The sequence below is a fragment of the Callithrix jacchus genome, chromosome 4, assembly GCF_049354715.1.
Source record: "Callithrix jacchus isolate 240 chromosome 4, calJac240_pri, whole genome shotgun sequence".
NCBI classification, from domain to species: Eukaryota; Metazoa; Chordata; class Mammalia; order Primates; family Cebidae; genus Callithrix; species Callithrix jacchus.
In genome coordinates, this window is record NC_133505.1 from 34,215,326 (window position 1) to 34,231,096 (window position 15,771).

Below are 15,771 nucleotides of genomic sequence, written 5' to 3' on the forward strand. Positions count from 1 at the left end.
AAACAATATTCCAGCTATGGAGCTGGCTCTAAAAAGAAAGAGTAAAAATATTAATAGGTTAGCTGGGTAAAATGGTCCAGGCCTGTTGTCCCAACTACTCAGGAGGCTAAGTACAATGAGGTAGCTACAATAAGCAAATTCTTAAAAATAGAAAGTAGAATAGAGGTTACCAGGGGCTGGGGGTAGGGAGGGTGGGCAGTTATGATTCAATGCATACAGTTTCTGTTTGGGATGATGAAAATGTTCTGGAAATGGATATTCGTGCTGGTTACACAACAAGGTAAATGTGCTTAATATTAGCCACCAAATTGTACACTGAAAAAAATGGTTAGAAGGTAAATTATGTGGTATGTGTTTTACCACAGTTGAAAAATACATATCAACGCTAAATCCAATCACTACTGTCATCGAGATTTGTTTATGCTGGTGTTTCAACAAGCACATTCCTGTTGTGGAGGGGTTCCTTGGAGTTCTTATACCACCATGTTCTTTGGTGTCACTACTTAGCCACTTTCAAATTGTGTTTATGCATCACAATTCCCGATCTGCCAAGTACTTTCAGGAAAACTATTCATATGAAAAAATTCATCAAGCAACTTATACTTGGTGCTATACTCTATGGAACTGATCTCAGAAAAAAGAATCAAACTTCACTGGACCTCATAGATGGCACAAGTGAGGGGTTGGAAAATGGGTAAGGAAATTATAACACAACATGTCAAAGTATTTTATATGACTTTTTTCTTTGAATGCTACATGATTAATTTTATAATGACTGTACTTACATGTACCAATTTAAAATTTCTGCTTTCTTTCTTATTTCTTTCTTATATATTTCTCTGTCTTTGTAATTATTTTTAGAGTGGGCATTTTGGATAGTTCAACAGTTTCATTCATACGATGATGTTTTGTTTTACTCTTATTCATGAAAGATGGATTTGCCAGCCTCGGATTTCTAGTTTGACACGGGCTTTCTCTCAGCTCTTTAATGATTATGTCTCTCCTGGCTGCTGTGGCTGACGGGGAATAATCAGTCACATCTTAACTCTTAACCCAGTTGCTTCTTAAATGATTTGTATTTCTTCTGTGGCTACCTTTTTTTTTAATGAATGAGTGTAACTTTTTATTAGGATAGAATTTTTTTTATTAAAAAATTATATGGAAAGGCTAAGTATAATCACATGGCACCAAAATTCTTCAAGTGAAAACAGCAGTCCTGCCAGTTGCTCTTTCCAGAGGCAAGCACTTTCCATCCTCTCAGTTTTTCCTTTGGGTAGTTACCTTCATGGGTTCTTCCACATTATTATTTTTAGTTTTTCAAGTGAATGCATATATTATTAGGTGTAATGTTAGAAAGCCTCTTCAGTTCATAATGCATCCTAACAATCCCCTGCCCCGTCCCTCCTAATTGTCCAGAGCAATGGCTTTTAACTCTTTTAACAATGTCTTCTGTCGTTTCTCATATCACTACGTAGTCATTTCTTAATTATTTTATACATTATATAGTAATTTCCTGATATGACAGGTGAGGATTTAGCTCTTACAGCATCACTATCCTCATTTTTCCTCCCATATTGTCCCAAAGTAGTTACCAGATTCAGGGGCTAAGCAGTCACCACGTCATTATGACTATGCACATATTGCTCATTGTTGAGAAAAACAGCATATGATGCTCTTACTTCCCATCCTGTACTTCTTTCTGCCCTAGAATTAATGATTGCCTAACCAACCCATTCCCCCCTTTTTTATACTTTTGCTTTTTCTTCAATGAACTTATTTCCAAATACCCCAAATCCGTAAATAACCTATTATTATTTTTAAGAGAAGGGATCTTGCTGTGGTGGCCAGGCCAGTCTGGAACTCTTGGGCTCAAGCCATCCTCTCACTTAGCCTCCTGAGTAGTTGGGACAACAGGCCTGGACCATTCCACCCAGCTAACCTATTAATATATTTACTGTTTCTTTTTAGAGACAGCTCCATAGCTAGAATATTGTTTGTGCTGGATCCGATTTGCTGGATCCATGTCATTCTCTGGTTTGTGTACTCCTTCATTTTTCTGGAGTATTTTTTCTATTAACTTCCCAAGAAAGGGTACATGGAGGTAGCCCCTGAGTCTTTGCTTGTCTACAGATGTATTATTTTACCGTCATCCTTGATTATTTGGCTGAATGTAGATTTATCAGTTGAAAATAACATTATTTCTAGAATTCTGAAGACACGGTTCCATTGTTTTCAGATTCTTTTTTGAGACAGGGTCTCTTCTGTCACCCAGGCTGGAGTGCAGTAACACAATCATGTCTCACTGCGGCCTTGAACTGCAGGCTCAATTGATTCTTCCATCTCAGCCCCCTGAGCAGATGAGACTACAGGTGTGCACCACAATGACCAGACAATTTTTGTATTTTTTGTAGAGATGGGGCCTCACCATGTTGCCCAAACTGGTCTCAAGTGATTCACCTGCCTCGGCATCTCAAAGTGAAGGAACCACAGATGCGAGCCACTGTGCCCAGCCAGTTTTCCTTTTACTCTCTCTACTTCCTTCATTTCTCAAAAGCATCTCAAACTCCGTGGGCCCTAAAGCAAAGTCAAACTCCATCAGAATATCCTGCTACTTCCCACTTTAAAGTGTATCTTAAATCACAATCACTTACTACATGCAACCCTTTGGTTCACACTACCAACATCCCTCACTTGAACTTAGAATTGGTTTTCCTCCTTCTGTATTTTCTTAATTCATAAAGTATTTCAAATAAACCATGTGTTGCTTTATACTTTTTATTACATAAAAAGAATGAAGATCTGCTGGGTACAGTGGCTCATGCCTATAATCCCAGCACCTTGGGAGTCTGAGGGGGTTGAATCACTTGAGGTCAGAAGTTCAAGACCAACCTGAGCAACACTGTGAAATCCTGTCTCCACCAAAAACACCAAATTAGCGGGGCATGCTGGCGCATGCCTGTAGGCCCAGCCACTTGGGAGCCTGAGGCAAGAAAGGGGAAGGTTTCAGAGAGCTGAAGTCACACCATTGCACTCTGTCTGCGCAAAAAGAACAAAACTCTGTCTAAAAAAGAAAAACAAAAGTATGGAGAGCTTCCATACTTAAGCGTGGAATTGCTTTAAGTGTTTGACATTCACTTTTACTGTTCCCATGTATGCCAGCATCTTCTTACTGCAAACACCTGGGACTTGCTATGGAGTAGCTGGAGTATGTTCCACCCACACACAGTACAGGGAGCTGAAAACCAAGGAGTGGGGATCAGTACTCCAGCTTTCTCCTGTAGGAGTCCTTGTATCTCAGCAGTGTGGAGCTTGTTACCAATGAGAACCTACTCACTGACTTTAAACTGGTTTTCTTACCTTCTCAGCTCCATTGCTCCATACCTCAATTGATGGTTTCTGGTATGATCTAGCAAGTAAACTGCTTTCACTGAAATGTCAGCCTTGGAACCTGCTTTGGGTTCCCCAATCAAAGACAGAAAGATATTCATTTTCCCATCACTGGACTTCCAGGTTGTTTCCAGTTTTTCACTGTATACAATCAAGGCTGCAACATGTCTCCACAAACCTCTGGATACACATGAAGGAAGCTTTCAGTATTTCCCAAGAGTGAAACTGCTCAGTTGAAGGGTATGTGCATCTTCATCTTTAATGGATACCATCAACATGTGAAAAGCCCGACAATGTCAAGGACTGTCAAGAGTGCCACATGTGATGGGTGTGGAATGGCAGCTCACTGGAGCAGGTGCTGGGGACTAAGCTGGGGTCTTGGAGAGGCACTTGGTTTTAGCAAGAACGTTTCATAAATGGTATATGATAGAGTCAAGATTCATGGGGAATAATAATACATTGCTTAGAAATAATTCTCCATAGATCTAAAGTCAACAGAAGTATTTTTTTTCAAATGGAAAATACACACTTTTTTTCTGGGACAGAGGGAACAGCTTAAAATACACCAGAAACACCTTCATATGATTATTCTTCTCATTACTTCAAATTTGTTCTTAATGCCTTTCCCCTTCTGGTCATTAGATGGAACACAGGGTGTTCTGGCAGAAGCTTGTATTTCTCCAAATCAATTTCTGAAAAAAAGTGTCACTTTCAAAGTCCTGCATAATCTTTGTCCCATATAGTTTAAGATGTCCTGGGTGATTCATGGCTTCCTGACAAACAGAACTGCAACCAACTATCCATATCACATCGACTTTATTTGCTAATTCTGGTTGTTCAGTAAATTTTAACGTATCAGCCAGACTTCTGGCAAGAAAAAGAGCTCCTTGTGGAGGTTCCTTGAATTCTCTGCTGAGAACTAAATTTATTCTATATTTTAAAGTTGATTCTTCTCAGGAATCAACTTCCTGAGTCATAAGCACCTTCCTACCCATAATCACCAGAGTCTGTTGACTTTCTACTGAGGAGGTTGTGGTCATTCTCTGGAAATATCTGAATTCATTCTTGAGCAGTAGCCAGGGCAGCCCCCGATCTTGCCGATGCCCATGTTCTGGGACACAGCGACAATGCAGTTTAGCAAATGAACCATGACAGCAGCGGTGAGCACCTCCGAGCCCACTCACTTGGCTACATTTAAGATCGCCGTTTCTCTTTAACATCTGAAGTTCTAGCGCAGTATGAGCCACTGTGCCAGGCCTGTGGTCTTTTGATTCACTAAGTGGCTTAATAAGACAAAGTTGATTTGAGCCAATACTTCCGGCATGTTCATTTTGATTTGTAACAGAAGTTTTCTCTGAATCCATCCGCATAAAGTGAATTGGAAAACTGCAATCATAGCCAAAGCTAGAAAATCCTGGAAGTAGTCAGTGTTTCTCTTCATCACCAAAGACTTGTCTCCAATTTTTACTATTGTTCTATTTATTCCAGCCAGTCAACAGTAGTAGCTGAAAAGAGAGAGGACACTGATGAAGAACACGGCGGGCACTGAGAAAAGGAAGAGTATGCGGAGCTTTGCTGTGTATCTGTCAGTTCATTCTACTCCTCTAGAATGTGGCGTTCTCAAGACTTGATGTCCTCCAGGCCCCCATAAGGTAGTGAGCACCCTGAGAGCCAGCTGGACTCACCTCTTGTGTGTAACTGCACAGTCACAGCATCTGGGGACTTGTCCTGCACTTCTGGAATCAACTCTCTTGGTCGTGGTGGCTGCTGCTTCATTGTCCTTCTGAGGTAGGTGAAATGGGGTGTTCACAGCCTCCCTTGAAAGGAAACAAGAGACTTGTCAGGTTGATGGAGAGAACAAGCTGTTCCACAGTGCACACACCATGTCCTAAGCTTGTGGTTAGAACATCCTGCAGCGAGGAGGTGGAAGAATAGAAGGAAAATATCTCCAAATCTGTGCAAGTAAAGAAACTCACGACTAGTGTTCTTGGGCTGACCTGTGCTCATTATAATAGTAGAAACACAGCCCCAACTGCCAAGTTAAGATGCTAATGAGACATGAGATGTTTGTGCTAGAGTGTACAACCACAGTGCACACACGCCCAGGAGACCACAGACATGCTTAAAACAACACCCCTTCCCACCTCTTCATGAATAATCATGTAAGACTCCCATGAGGGGAATGTACTGTCTCATTTTTTTGGTTTGTTTTTTTGTTTTTTTAGAGACTGGGTCTCGCCATGTTGCCCAGGCTGGAGTGCAGTGGCTATTCACAGGTGCTATCCCCCTACTGATCAGCACAGGAGTTTTGACTTGCTCGTTTCTGACCTGGGCCGGTTCACCCCTCCTTAGGCAATCTTGTGTTTTCCTGCTCCCTGGAGGTCACCATATTGATGCCAAACTTAGTGGGGACACCCAATCGGCATAGCTCACTACAGCCCAGAACTCCTGGGCTCAAGTGATCCTCCCACCTCAGACTCCTGAGTAGCTGGGACTACAGGCACGCACCACCACGCCCGGTGGTGCTGTCTCACTTTTGAGCAGCCTGCCCTGATCAGCTGTCAGGGTTTACTTTCATTTTGCAATAAACTAGCTTGCTTACTTTTACTTTGCACTTCCTGTCAAATTCTTTGTGTGGCAAAGTCAAGAGCTGGAACCGGCCCACTGGCAACACTTCCTTCCTTTTCCCTTTCTTTCTGTATCTTGTTGCTAAGGATAACTTTGCCCCTGCCAGCAGCATGCCCCTAGGAACTGAGGACGGTGTGCTGTGGCTGGTGTCCTCCTCAGCTTGGCCTTGGGTCACTAAGTGTAGCCCATGGTAGGAGGTTCTGGGAATGAGTGGCACTGCCTTGTGCAATGGTCCCCATGAGGGTGGCCCACAGGTGCTAGTGTCTGCGGCATTTTCACAACTCTTTAAAAATACTCAAGAATGTACTGAGGAGAGCAGGTCTAGGGCCTCACCCATGTCCCTCATCTGCTCATGTACATGGCTGTGTGCCTGACACAGTGAGAAATGAAAAATGCCACTGCCCCTTTGCAAAGCACTACTTAGTTCTCCTCCTCCTGAAGGTGGTGGCACAATGCCTGCGTTGAGATGCACACAGAGTCAGCATTCCAAAGTAAAAGGAGAGACTGTAACAGAAATACCTGAGCTTTTCAATGTCAATGAGCAGGGCCTTCTACACTCTGGCTTCTACACCGTGGATTTCTCATTGAGATGTTTCTAGTTCTCAGAGTGCAGGTAGCTTACCAAAAAAAGAAAAGGACAGAAAAGGAAAAGCAGGAGAAGGTGTATGGGGAGCTGGGACCCTGGGCCTGTGAAGGTGAGGTACAAGGTGCTTCTGGCAAGGCTGCCACCATTTGGGGCACTGACACGTTGGGGCATGGCAGAGCCTGCCTTCATGATGATGCCATCTGTTCCAGTTGCTCACTGGAAGTTGCAATGCCCAGAGTTTTGTTTTGATCGCAATTTTTAAAAGTATTATATTAGGCCAGGTGGCTCATGCCTGTAATCGCAGCACTTTGGGAGGCCAAGGTGGGAGAATCATCTGAGGTGTGGAGTTTGAGACCAACCTGACTAACTGTAGGGCTAAGGGCCCCTCAGGGTTGTGCAGTGTCCATTAAGCTGTGCTGAGGAGCAGGATCCGAGACATAAAGAGACAGGACACAGAAGCACAAAGAAAGCACAGCTGCACTCAGGGGGCTATGCCACCTATAAGCAGAGACGTGCAAGTCCCCAAATGTCCAGAAGCGTGTGTATTTATTGGGTATAGGTTAGAGGGCAGGGTAGCGAGTGAATTCATCTTTAAGGATAGTGATAGGGTCATGAGCAATAAACAAGGGGTCCACCCCCATTATGTCACCTAGGCTAGAAGGTGGACAGTGCGTAGCAAGGGGTCCACCCCCATTAGGTCATTGAGGCAAGGAGGTGGGCCACGTGCAGTAAGGGGTCCACCCTCATTAGGTCACCAAGGCATGGATGTGGGCTGTGCACAGTGAAGAGGCTTCAGTGTGCAATATCCCTTATCTATGGGCATGCTAATTCCAAGAATATCTATAGGAGGATCCTTTAACTCACACAGCAGTGACAGAGCTGTCAGGGTCTGCTGCCAACTGCTGGCAGCTTCCAATGAATTCTAGAGGAGGATGCTTTTGAGGCAGCACAGTAACAAGAGCAGATAAAGTTCACAGTCACCAAGGCATGATTATCAGGAGGGGTTTGGAGCCTTGGGATGATGGAGGGATTGCTGGTCTGAGGACAGCCTTTCACAAGATACAGTGGGTATTTTTACAATACTGAACACTGCAGCCTGGGCCATGAATGCTTGTTCTGGTATAACTGTTTTTCCCTTAAATCATGCTCTGCACCAGGTCTGCTCTAGACATTCCTCTGATTATAAGCTGCTTATTCCTTAATTCATCCTCTGTACCGTGTCTGCTCTAGGCATTCCACTGACTATGAACTAAGATATAGTTATCTATATATATAGGGAAATAACTGAGTGGTAAGATATTCTTTAGGCACTCATTCTATGAACCAACATATGATTATATATAAAGGATTATATAAAAGGAAATAACTGAGTAGTAACACTATAAGCTGAGATATTCTTCAGGCACTAATTGTGCCAGGATTCTGCTTAGCTCTCCTTCCTCGGAGCTTATATGGGGGGTTACCCACAACTAACATGGAGAAATCCCGTCTCTATTAAAAATACAAAATTAGCCGGATACGGCAGTGCATACCTGTAATCCCAGCTACTCAGGAGGCTAAGGCAGAAGAATCATTTGATCCCAGGAAGCAGAGATTGCAGTGAGCTGAGATTGCACCATTGCACTCCAGCCTGGGTGACAAGAAAAAAACAATGTCTCAATATACATATATTAATATATATATATATTACACAATTTTATGCTTTTTCCAAATAGCTAATAAAGCTTTCTAGCTAAGTTGTTAGTAATGGTAATCTCTCTAATGTGCTTAAAGGCGGTTAAATCTGCAGGGTTCCCACCCTCACTGGACACCTGGGCTTCCCTGCTTGTTCTATTTTCAAGTGTTTTTGCCCGGTGGTTGCCCCATGACTGCGGACATCATGCCTTCTGGAGGAAACCACACTCTTCTTTGCCCATTGAGGGTGGAAAATTGGATAATTAGGCTGGATGAAGGGAGGAGATCTCATTTGCTCTACGTGGGCACCATCGTCACCTGCACTTGAAAGCGAGGCTGAGGTGCAGAGGCACAAAATGTGGCCACATCTCTCAGCTGGCAAGTGTCCTAGGGACAACGTGAGCCTGAGTGGGCAACACTGTGACACAGGACAGGGTCCGTCGCAGTGTTGCCCACTGTGACTGCAGGGTCAAAAGGAACCAGGGCTGAGAGAAACCTGGAGACATGCTGAGTTGGGACCAGACCAGGGCCTGGAGAGAACCTCCACCACCCTCACAGGGCCTGAGGAGATGGACCCAGGAGGGGGACCTGACCCTCTCCCCTAGCTTTCCTGAGCCTTATCATTGTCACCCAGCCCACACTGGTGTCCCTAGTGTCTACCAGGCACTTTTCATGTTTCGCCTCCTTAATCTTCTGAACCTCTCCATGAGGACAGTGTTGGGTTTGCATTTCTGTAGTTGAGGGAAGGATTCAAGCCTGGACAGTTCTTAGGAATGGGCCCACAGCCAGTGACTGGAGCCACACTCGAGCCCCGGTAGCTCAGACTTCTGAGCCCAGAGTGTTCTGAGTTCTGAGTTGTTGGACTGGCAGTGCCCTGTGCCAGCTGCACCTGCCCACTACAGGCTGCCAGCCAAGGCAGGCATCCAGAACAGGAGAGCATTGCTCAGAATCCAAGACATGAATTTTTTTCCCTGGGCCAGGCGAGGACTCAGATGAAGCTGACTGAGGATATAGGTGCTTCCTGGCAAGGAAATGTGTCACCCATCTGACTATCCAGAAGTCACAGCTGCTCAGTATTGAGTTTTGAGGAAGGGAGAGGGGAGTGTGGGTATGGTTTGAAAAGCAGAATTCTGCTAAGGGGCTTGTTAAATTTCTGATTCAGTAGGCCTAGGGCAGGACTTGAAAACTGCATTTCTAACAAGCTCCCAGGTAATTCCAACGCTGCTTGTACCAGGACCCCGCTTTAAGAACCACCACCTGAAGGCAATCTAGTTTGATTTCTAGTATGAGAAGAGGGCTGGGAGGCAGAGGTGTAGTAGAAATGAGTTCATGTCTGGCCCATCCTGGAGAGCTCCCCACCCCAAAGCTGCAGCATTTGACTTCCTTGGCATCCTGGGAATGGCAGACACCCAGGAAGGGACTGAATATGAGGCAAGAGGCCATCCAGAGGCTCGGCTTCACACAGTACTTGGGGCTCCTGCCACTCCACAACTGGCCCCCACAGCCTTAGTCCTTCCCACCCCTCACACACTGAGCAGGCTTGTGCTACTGCATTTGGCTGTTTCGACTTGGGATATGACCCTAGGAGCTCTAAGTGGTACCTCCTGATCCAAATACATGGTGATCTAGTGTGACAAGTATTTATAATGTGCTGGTAATGAGGAACTTGAAAATTTGGCAGATGGAGTCAGTCGTGTGCCCTTCGGAAGTATTATCAGTGTTCTCTTTTCCGAGTATCATATCCTTGAGAGCACATGGATAGTAGAGGGCGTTCTGAGCCCACTGAGGCCAGAATTGTCATGCTCCACCCCCTAGAATCCATTGTAGATTGGGTTTCATCATTTACACCAAGATTTGGCCAAAATTTCCTTCACTGAACCAATTGCATTTGTTAATTAATCATGCTGTCATTTTGCCTTTTAGTGAATGAAAGTCAGACATGTAATGAGAGATAGTGCAATTAAAAAGAAAACAGCTTACCGAATTAAAGTACTAGTAAACATCCGTGTTGAAGCAGTGATATAATGTTTAGACCTTTTTATCTTAAGGAAGGTAAAATAATTATTTCTATTAGAGTCTTTTAAAGTTTTTCATTTGAGGCATCTGGTTTTGTTTGTTTTGTCTCCTTTGGAATTATCTTTTATTTTATGTCTTGACTCAGCTCAAATTTCAAAAGGTTAAAAGTCTCTCAACCCATCCCACCTCTTACAGGCAGCCACTGATATCAGTCTCTTGCTTATTCTTTTAAAGACGTTTTACCCATATGCAAACAAATATAAACATACACGTATATATTCTTTCTACATTTTCACACAAATTTTAGCAAATTACATATGCTTTTCTGCACTTTACTTTTACTCTTCACAATGTATCATGGAGACTATCCCATGAAGCAATATAAAGAACTTCACTACATCTTTCTTTGTTTTAAATTTTTGTGGTACTGCGTTGTTTAGATACTCTGTTTCTTTTAATAGAGATTACTACTTGTGATTGCATTGCTTTTTAACTAGCCCCTCCTGATAAACATTTAGATTATTTCTTTCAGAGAACAATTTAACATCATGTAGCATCACATGGGAAGGGTGGAGTGATTCCACTCCTACATGGGTATTCTAGGGGAGCTCACATATTCCTGGGACCAGAGAGCAAGGTCCCAGCATGTTCACTGCAGCAATGTCTGTAATAGAGACAACCAAAAGGTCAGTGAAGAGGAAAGAGATAAATTGTGGAAGATTTCTCCCATTCAATACTATGGAGCAATGAAATCAAATGAACTGTTTGCATGAACATGGATTCATCTTATAGACCATGTTTCCTGCAGGCAAACAAATGATAAAATCACCAAGAAACAGTTTATACAAAGTCTAATGCAAGGCCAGGAGCAGTGGCTTGCACTTGTAATCCTAGTACTTTGAGAAGCCAAAGTGGACAGATTGCTCAAGTCCAGGAGTTTGAGACCAGCCTGGGAAACATGACAAAACTCCATCTCTCCAAAAACTGCAAAAATTAGCTCATTATGCTGGTGCTCACCTAGAGTCCCAGCTACTTGGGAGGCTGAGATGGGAGGATTGCTTAAGCCTGAAAAGTCAAGGCTGCAGTAAGCAGAGACAGCACCACTGCACTCCAGCCTCAGTGACACTGCACTCCAGCCTTGGTGATAGAGCAAGATGCTATGTCAATGAAAGTCTAAAAACATGTTAAACAAAAAGATTGTCTAAACTTATTAAAAATATAGAGGCATACAGCAAATTCAAGATATACATCCACTAGAGGCTCTTGCTTTGCTCAGTACAGTATTAGATGAAACACAGGCATATTGGAACTGTGGAAAATCAGGGCTATCTACATATATTGCTATAATTTTTTTGTATGCTACATATAGCCAATAATATTAAAATGTCACAAATTGACAAACCTGGGTGGTGGCTTCACAAACATTTCTTATGATTCTCTACTCTTTCTTCCAACTAGATTACTTCAAAATATACTTTGTGAAGTAAATCCATGGGAATTGAACAAAATATAAAAGGAGTTATTGAGTGTGAGGAAAGCTCCAGAGAGGTAAAGACAGATGGAGAGATGATAATACTGAGCGTGTTAGTGACCTTCACAGTAACAGATTTCCTGGAGGAGTGCGAGTGAAGACAGAAGAAGTGGATAGAAGGATGAAGGAGTGGGGACTCCAAGGGGTAAATGTGGGGTGGGGTGGGCCAGACTGGGAGGTGCGGTTGGGTTCTGAACACTTTGCTTTAGATCCAGTACTTAGAGAAAGAAAAGTCATATTTATTTGGCTTCTTCCACAATCTTTAGAGAAATCTTCTGAAACAGAACAAAAGAAGATGTATAAATGACCAATAGTTTTCAGGGGAAAATGATCAATAAAACCATAGTGAGAAACCACTAAGCATCTATTAGAATGGCTAGAATTAAAACTCTTAATAACTATATGTTGGCAAGGATGCAGAATACTCTGTACTCTCATCTAATATCTATAGGAATATAAAGCAACTAACTACTCTGAAAATCAGTTTTGTATCATGTAATAAAGTTAAACAGACTAGTACTCCATGGCTAGCATTTCTATTCCTAGGTATTCACTCAAGAGGAATGAAGAGTATGTCCTCGAATATCTGTACAAGGATGTCCATGAGGCCTGTACTTAATGATTCACTTGTATCTGATAGAGTAGCATTAACATAACACTTTATGGCTCTTGGTGTAGAATAAAAAGCTCACCATAGCTTCCAACTTTGATCTCTCTGTCTCTGGGATCATGAACTCTGGGGGAAGTCAGCTGCTGTGTCATAAGCAGACCAGTGAAAAGGTCCATGTGGCTAGGAACTGAGTCATCCTGGGACCAGACAACAAGGAACAGAGGCCTTTTCCAATAGCCATGTATATGAGCCATTTTTCATGCAAATCCCCAGCCCCAGGTGAGCCCTCAGATGATGCAGCCCTGTCTGACAACGGGACTGCAACCTTGTGAGAGGCCCTGAGCCAGAAGCACTCAGGGAAACCTCTCCTGGATTCCCAGAATCCAGGAAATTCTCTTCTGGAAATTGTGAGAGATAATAAATATTTGTTGCTTTGAGCTGTAAAGTTTAAGTAATTTATTATGTAGCAGTAAAAAAATTAATTCAGCTTCACAAGAGAGGACGAATTTTTGCACTTTAATTTTCATTTGCTCTAAATGCATTAGTATTATCATCATCATCATTATTATTGAGACAGGGTCTTGCTAGTCACTCAGGCAGGAGTGCTGTGACAGGAGTGCAGGCATACACCACCATGTCTGGCTAAAATTTTTATATCTGTGGTAGAGACAAAGGTTTTGTCATGCTGCCTAGGCTGATCTTGAACTTGTGAAATCAACCTCTTTGCCTGACTCTGCCTCTAAAAGTGCTAGAATTACAGATATGAGCCACCACACCCAGTCTAAATTAATTATAATAAACATGTCATTTGGTTTTAAGAGGTAAGAAGAATTTCCACGGCTAAATATGATGCATTTTATTGTCATTCTCAATGATTGCTTTATTTGAACTTCAATTTTTAACTGTGTCCTAATTAAAGTCAAAAGAAAGACCCAGGCCATGCTAGGCTGATTCTGTCATGGCCCCCATGATAGACGTGTGTCCCTGGTCATTCACCTGTCCCCAGTTATTCAACCAACAGTAATATAGGTGGTGCCTTGAAGGGGTTTTTACATATATAATTGAGATCCTAAATCAGTTGACTTTAAGACAGGGACTATCCTGGGTTGGGCCATCCTCATCGGCGAGCCCTTGAAAGGACTGGGTTCTTCCTGAGCATAGAGATTTACAGTGTGAGAGGGATTCAGTGTGAAGGGTTTCCTCTACTGCATGGCAAAGAACGCTGGTGGGCACCGGAATTGAGAGAAGCCTGTCTCTACCTTGACAGCGGCAAGGAACAGGAACCTCAGTCCTACAACTGCCAGAAACTCAATTCTGTCACCTCTGAATAAGCCTGAAGGAGGCCCTCAAAATGAAAACACAGCTTTAGGAAGCCCTAAAGAGAGGAACCTCCAATCATGCCCAGATTTCTGACTAAGAAAGTGCAGTTAGATAAATAAGTGTTGTTTGGTCAGGTGTGGTAGCTCACATCTGTAATCCTAACGTTTGTAGGAATGAGGGAGGAGGATGACTTGCAACCAGGAGTTTGAGGCTAGCCTGGGCATTTTGGGACACCCTCCCCGCTACAAAAAAAAAAAAAAAAATATATATATATATATTTTAAATTTAGTTGGGCATGGTGGCACTTCCCTGTAGTCCTAGCTAGTCTGGAGACTGAGGTGGGGGGCCCCTTGAGGTCAGAAGTTTCAGGCTGCAGGGAACAATGATCATGCAATTGCACTTCACTCTGGATGACAGAGGGAGACTCTGTCTCTAAAAATAAATAGATAAACTCGATAAATGTGTGTTGCTTAAAGTCAATGTTTGTGGTTTTTTTGTTATGCAGTCATATAAAATTCATACACAGGCTCAACAGACACATGGAATGAGTTTATGAATCGAAATGCACCTTATATGCTTAAAGTTAAATATTTCCTTTTTCTGGTATTTTTCATTTTATAATGTTCTGTGATACAATTAAATTTTAATACAATCACATTTCATTCAACCAGCCAACAAAAATTTAGTCCCTAAACTGAACTAGGTATGCCCTCATAATGCTCACCTGCCTGACATTCTAGAAACTTCACAAGACTGAGGTAGAGCCACTGAAGTGTTTTAGGTGGAGAAATGACACTCTCACAGTAGAAGGACCACTATGGAGAGAACAGTCAGGTAGCAGGTAAGGGGACAGTGCTAGAGCCACAATTCAGGAGTGACACAGTGGTGGGGACTAAAGGGAGAGGAAGGCATGAGGTTGAGAGGAATGAGAGGGAAGGGCTGGAGAAGCACGAGGTGAGGAGGAGCAGAGGGAAATAATTCAAAAGCAGCAGAATTGTTACATTTAAACACATTGTTTTACAGATTTTTAGTATATCCATCTATAAAGCCTAGGATGGTGTTCCTTACATTTTGCCTTTAACATTGTAGGTGGAAATGCCTAAAAACAAATTGCTTTTTTTTTGAGACGGAGATTTGCTCTTGTTACCCAGGCTGGAGTGCAATGGCGCGACCTCGGCTCACCGCAACCTCCGCCTCCTGGGTTCAGGCAATTCTCCTGCCTCAGCCTCAAGACTAGCTGGGATTACAGGCACGCACCACCATGCCCAGCTAATTTTTTGTATTTTTAGTAGAGACGGGGTTTCAGCATGTTGACCAGGATGGTCTCCATCTCTCGACCTCGTGATCCACCCGTCTTGGCCTCCCAAAGTGCTGGGATTACAGGCTTGAGCTACCGCGCCCGGCCCACTTTTTATGTTTTATTTAAGTTTAAAAAAGTACTAATTGGTTTTTTTTTTCTTCTTCTTCTAGTAGTTTTATTTATTTACTTATTTTTATTTATTTTTAATTTTTTATTGGATTTTAGGTTTTGGGGTACATGAGCAGAGCATGCAAGACAGTTGCGTAGGTACACTCATGGCAGTGTGCTTTGCTTCCCTTTTCCCCTTCACCCACATTTGGCATTTCTCCCCAGGCTATCCCTCCCCACCTCCCCCTCCCACTGGCCCTCCCCTTTCCCCCCCAATAGACCCCAGTGTTTAGTACTCCCCTTTCTGTGTCCATGTGTTCTCATTTTTCATCACCCGCCTATGAGTGAGAGTATGTGGTGTTTCATTTTCTGTTCTTGTGTCAGTTTGCTGAGGATGATGTTCTCCAGATTCATCCATGTCCCTACAAACGACACAAACTCATCATTTCTGATTGCTGCATAATATTCCATGGTGTATATGTGCCACATTTTTCCAATCCAGTCTATTATCAATGGGCATTTGGGTTGATTCCAGGTCTTTGCTATTGTAAACAGTGTTGCAATGAACATTCGTGTACATGTGTCCTTATAGTAGAACGATTTATAGTCTT

General features: G+C 42.9%; 1 pseudogene; it reads right to left on the reverse strand.

Moving 5' to 3' along the window:
* Positions 1–3,829: 3,829 nt before the first annotated feature.
* Positions 3,830–4,537, reverse strand: LOC144582263 (dihydrofolate reductase-like; annotated as a pseudogene).
* Positions 4,538–15,771: the final 11,234 nt, after the last annotated feature.